Source organism: Lagopus leucura, unplaced genomic scaffold (assembly GCF_019238085.1).
Source record: "Lagopus leucura isolate 7727_CA_CO unplaced genomic scaffold, USGS_WTPT01 Super-Scaffold_100009, whole genome shotgun sequence".
Classification (NCBI taxonomy): domain Eukaryota; kingdom Metazoa; phylum Chordata; class Aves; order Galliformes; family Phasianidae; genus Lagopus; species Lagopus leucura.
In genome coordinates this window covers 18044868-18051308 of record NW_024962266.1, presented here as the reverse complement: position 1 = coordinate 18051308, position 6441 = coordinate 18044868, and positions in this window count along the sequence as shown.

Sequence of the window (6441 nt, the reverse complement as noted above, 5' to 3'; positions counted from 1 at the left end):
GAATAGCTTTTGTCTGTATTTAATAACAGTGAATCTGATCTCACAATCTTCTGTTGTAGTTGAGCACTCTCTGTCTCGCACAGGACTCCTCTAACTTAGGAACTTTTGGTAATGAAGAATTTAAGTATTGTGGACCACATCATTCTCTAACCTTCTTTTAGGTGAATAACAAAATTGAATCATCAAGAGTTGAGCGCTAAAAGCTTGTGTTGCTTCTGTACACCATATAAATATGGTATTGATGATAAAAACTAAAGAATTCCTTCTTAAAGAGCAATGAACTACATAGAATTGTATTACAAAATAATACATAAAATATCTGTAGCAGACAACTCATGTGTTTTGGCTATGCATTTTATTTTGAAAAATTAATGCTCAAGAAGTATATCCTTAAACCATAATTTGTCCTACTATATTGACTGAAATAGCAAGATAATTTCTGAAACACTCATGTACTGATCTCTCATATCATTCATGGAGTTTATTGCAGAACTGAGATTTAAATAGTGATTGTAATTTTACTAACACTTACTGTACTAAAGTATGTTGACCTTAATTTTTTCTGAGTTCACATTTGTGCATGCACTATTTCCAGCACATATGACATAATGACACCAGTACCAAATTTAATAATTTGCTTGTGTTTTCCAGCTATGGATGAGTAAGATGTCATATGAAAATCACATTATGTTCTAGAGTATGGCAAATAACTTGCTCTTTGTAATTATTTCTGTAGGAATTTGACATTGTTTTACTGATTATATACAGCCTGCAGATCCATCCAAAACTCAGTCTAATAACAACTATAAATTATTTGTATGCTTTGTAGGGTGAAAATATCATTGTGTAGCTACCAAAATCTCTCAAATTCTTTTGAAGTTCTAGTCAACATAAGTAGTAATCAGAGTAGCACTGTAAGCATCTGGTTATTAGTATACAGAATCATCAAATTGTCTAGGGTAGAGAAAACCTTCAGGATCATCAAATCCAACCATAATGCTGTAGGTGGAGTTGGATAGATGCTAAATAGTCTTTTCTGCCTTCATCTTTTTCTCCCAGAATCTGAAGTGGACCGAGAGAAGACAGTAACTCAGCCTTGAATGCTATTTGAAAAGTAACTAATTCTCATAACATGGTGCACAGTCTGCTGGCAGCTGGCAGATAGGTGCAATTGTTTGTGGTTTTACTTTCAGCATGATGCTGTATTCAAGATGATGGAAAGTACACCCCTACTTTTCTCCATAAGCAATAGATTTTAGATGCAGAAATGGGATTTCATAAAATCATAAAGTTCTGAGCTCATTAGTGTAAGAACATGGTCAGCAATGAATATTTCAGGATTTTAAATGAGCTAATTTTGAAAATTACCCACACATCTTTTGAGACACCTTTAGTGTATGCCAGCTGTTGCCTTGGCTATAGAATTGATTTTATACAACCCTATTCATAGTGCCGTGGGTATTCAAATAGTTATTACTATAATTGCACATTTGTGAAAATCTTGTCTGGAATTCAAACTTGTAACTCTACACAATTTTCTATTTCCTTTTTTGCTTTTGTGATACCATAAAACTTTGAAAATTTTGACCTTTGTATTTGAAAATCATTGATCAAATAATGAGTCAAGAATTAATAAGTCAAAATAACATATATTATTATGTAATACCTTATTAAGAAAAAACTATCACGCAATATGCAATACAGAATGAAAAGCTTTTCAAGCAATATATGCAAAGGACAAAAAAGCAAATTACAGGGTTGTTTTTTTTTTTAATGTGAACTTGTGATTTTTGTTTTGTATATTGTTTTTCACGAGGACATCTTGTGAGAAATGTTGTTTGGTGTCAGGGACTTAACTGCCCCTTTGAAACCTACTGCATGTTTGCTGTGAACTTCAAAACATCTTAAATTGGATTAAATCAATTATTTATATTCAGTTTTCTTTTTGTTTGACTCTATGGTTTCTAAGACGTCTGCTTTAAATGTCACAAATTTCTGAAAGATCTGTGATTTAGTTTACAAGAATATAAGCAAATTTACAGACATTAAAGGCTAAGATATTCTTCAGCTATTAGTTTCTGTAAGGAGCTTGTAAATAATAACAGTCTGTCATTAAAAATCATGCAGTCTGAAGTACAGGCTTCTTCCTCAGGAAATATGTATTCAGATGTGAGTTTCAGGGGGTGAAAATTAAAAAGAAGATTGAGACAGGCGGTGTCTTTCATTTTCCTTTTCTTTTTTTTTTTTCCACTGAAACACAAAATGGCTTTAATCTGAATGGGACAAGGTCTGTACAGTGACAAGAAGCAATCTCCTGAGGCATTTAGGCTGATCTCCAATTGCTTGTAACTAGCTTGTAGAAAGCAATCATAGGCTGTGAGCAGCTTTTCCAGTTTTCTTTAAATAGTGGCAGTTTGAATCTCTGTTGCTGCTTAGGCTCTTTCAGAAGAATGTGCATGTTGTTTCTGTAGCAATTGGCTTTGTAGCAGAATCTCAAGTAAAAATTTCCTAATTGTCATAAACTTAATTTTACTAAATAGTATTTGAGAGAGGAAAAATTGGTGAGAAATAAATGTTTATTCTTTGAAATAGGGGGATATCTACCAGTTCCGCTTCTTAGTCATTTGTGTTGTGGTGTGTAGGAAGAATGCTCTGGAAAGTGTTCAAAACTCAGCAGCGTGAAAAAAGAGTAATGAATATTCAAAGTTCACCTGGTGGCCCCAGCTCGTGGCCCCATTCGGTGTTTCCTGAGAGTTCAGATGAAGAACATAAGTGACCACAGGCACAAATCCCAATCTTTCTTTCTAAATCTTTATTTTAATCTTGATGTCCCAGACTTGTGTCTCAAGCATGGTTTCTGGAAATTGATACATGAACTATATGGGTCTTACAGCACTGTAGGCAGGGTGTTAGATCAAGAGAGAAATGAACTTTACCACACAGAGCAGTCCCTAAAAGGGTTGAGCATACAGATTAGACCAGCTCTAAATCAAGGAGTTTGTTTAATGTGAATGCTGGGTTCTCAGCTGCAATGATTCTGCACTGCAGACGTATTTCTATGATTCCTTGACCAATTGCTGAGATGTACCCAGTATCCTGCCCTGTTAATGTTTGCCAGCTGTGTGGGCTCATGAATCTAATGTAAATTAATGAGTTAATGCCTGATGGGTTGTAAGCTTTTTTTTTAATCTTGGAAGTGTAATTTATTTTCTTGTTGTACAGACAAAAATTTGACTGAACCTGAGGGTTGTAAACAATGGTCCCTGTAGGTTTTCTGTTTTGTTTCTGAAGGCACTGCACGTCTGAGTGAACTTTTCATGGAGGCAGAGAGAATGACAATGAGAATCATTATGAAGTTTTAAATTTTGATTCCTGAATGTTCTTCATATTTACTTTTTTTTCCAATCTTCTTTTGGGAATGAACAGCTAAATACTTACTAATAATGTTTCTTCTTGGAGCGTGAACCACATTAATTAATGTCTTAAATGAAAGATGGTATTTGAATTTAAGATGAACTATAATTGGAGAAACATGTTGCACCATAATACTTCAGTAATATCTCAGACAAGTCTCTTTTTACTAAAAACATTGTTTTAACTAAGTATTCCTGAATTTTTTCTGTTTGTTACTTTTTTTTTTTTTAATAAGGAAGTAGGCTTGCAGAATGGTGAATGGCGAAGCATAGGATGAAATTTTTAGTTTAGTGGAAAAAGCTTTTAATGACAAATTTATGATTACAAGTTGTGCTTGTAACCTAGATGATCTACAAGGGATTTGTTTACTCCTTTTACCTGGCAACTTTTTTTTCGTTCATACATAGAACAGTCTCAGTCTTGAAACAGAAAAGAGAGCATGGTAAAATCCATTGCAACTCGTTCTCTAGGCAATCATGGTATTGGAATCTATCAAAATCATTCACACATCCTTGTTTTCAAAATGACAATCCAGTGGCTATTTTTACATGTATTTTCAATTGATGAGCTTAAGTTTTGAGACCAGTGCATCTGTTTTGAAGTATCTTTAGGCAAGTTAAACTTCTGGTTAACAGATACAGAAACAGATCAACAGAATAGTACAGTTCAGCTGTATTGCTAAGGATATCTGAAATGCCCAATGACTACTTGCCATTAGCTTGACCAAATTCGATAGTGATCAAATTCTATATGGAAGACTGAAAAAGCAGAAATGGACCTTGTTCTTTCTATGTTACCAAAATCAAAGCTGCTTGTTTTAATGTAGATATGTTTTCAAGGTGAATGGGGAAATAAAGGGTCTAACTATTATAAAAACAAATTTTAAAATGTAGAAGTATGACCTCTTTCCAGAAGTAGAAGCAGATGAAGCTTCATGTCATCTCCAACAGCTTTAGTTTTGATCTTCAGCCGTCCGGGGTAGACTCTGAATTGCTCAGGCTGTATGAGATGAAGATCCAAGATCTGCTTAGCTTCTAGCTGTGATTGAATGAAGAAAGAGAACAGACCATGTAGTGTCCATTGCTTGTGCTGCAGCCTGTTGCTTGGGTGACCAAATTCTGTGTTCTCTTGATTGCTAGTCTCTAGTAGCATCTAAAAAATGACTTAGGCTTGTACCTGCTAAACTCACTGTAATGTTTTTTCCCTTTGTGTTTTTGGCCTTTCAAATCTGTGGTTAGTTCTCAGCCATCAGGGAAAAAGGAATTAGTAAATAGCTTTGGCTGCAATCTGTATTCAGCTCTGTGTTGAGCATCCATTATTTTTATGACCATAATGAAATGAATCTCAGTGTAACAGCTGCCTTGGGTTTTCAATTAAATGCATTAATACATAAGCAAGAAAATGGCCTGTCTCAATAGTATTTATAGGGAAGGGAATATTTTTCAAAATGTCTCCTTTATATGACTTTGGGATATGTGAGACTGCATTTGCAGACGTGCTGCTTTATTACTTAAAGGTGGAATGTGTGATAATCAGCTATCCACTGTGTGATAATCAGCTATCCATATTTCTAGATGACAACAGTCTTCACTGCATAACAATACAGCTTTATAAGCTTGATGGAAACACTTACAAATTGTGCTGGTTTCAGTAAGAAGATGGTTAACATTCACAGAGGGGCCTGAATACATGTTCACAGCCTTGCTGTGTTAGTATAAACTTCTGATTTATTTTGATGACTGTGGTTAGTTTTCTTTTTTTTGCTTATTGTTTCCAAACTGTTGTTTTTTTTTTTCCAACATGCTTAATATTTTGCATCTTTGCTCCATATCACAACCATGTCTTACTTTCTTTTGCTTACAGCATTCATTCCATTTGTTTGTGCTCATAGGCTTGCCAAAAAATACTGAACAATAAAGGAGTTTCTGTCCACAAGCTTATGTTTTTTTTCAGGCTTTGCACTGCAGCCCATTTTTCTATTCCTTCTAACTTTCTTTTAATCAGAGCTTCTCTGTTCCTGCCAGTGAGTCTGATAGAATGGTCCTATGCTGCTTTTTCAAGTCTGGAATTCCTTGTAGGTGGTAATATCAGAGCATAGAAGTTGGCTGATTTAAAAAATAAAATACATACCATTGTTTCAGCTCCAAGGCAAATAGTACTTCGGGAAGTGCTTTATTAAATCTTCATTCCCACACTCAGAGTAAATATTAAAGCCTAAAAGCATGCACACAAAAAGACTGCTAGGATTAGTATGAGACAGACATTGCCACACGTATCATTCAACCATTTTACTCTTGGAGCTAAACTTCTTTTGGTGAGTTGTTTTACTGCAGAGAGAGTTGAATCTTCTGAGAACACTTAAATGAATGAACCATTTACACTATAAACTTGATAATCTCGTTGTAATCTTGTCCTTTTTTTTTTTTTTTTTGCTAGTGATAATTCATCTCATGATCTCACTTCCAGGATCCCCTAATATAAGATTTCATATTGTTTCTTTATGAACATTCTGAGATTATCTTCTTAAATCTTATTGTGTGAAAAAATAGCTAAAAAGCTAAGCTTGTCTGGAGTGGGGAATGGATATGGGAGACCATTAACTGTTGTAAATAGTTCTTTAAAACATTAACCTCAAAAGCAACCACAGAACATCCTTTAAGGTCCATGGCAACTGCCTTGAAAGCAATGAAAAACCCAAATTTATATGTGTAACTACTATGGACAATGTGCAGATTGAAAACAAGTCCTGTGGTACATTTAAGTATACAGTGAATGCAGATTTTATGAATTTCAGAAGTGTTTTTCTATAGCCCATCATACTGAATTACTTGTAAAGTGGCACTGATTACTGATAGGATTAAGTAAGCAGAAAATATATATATATACTTCTATTTAAGCAGTTTATAGAATGGGAATTTATTTACCTTATCTGCCAAAATACTCTTCTTTCTTGTTTGTAATGTCGGAAACCTGGGATTTCTTACTAGGATTCTGCTGTCAGAGTGACTGCATAAATCTATACTCAAG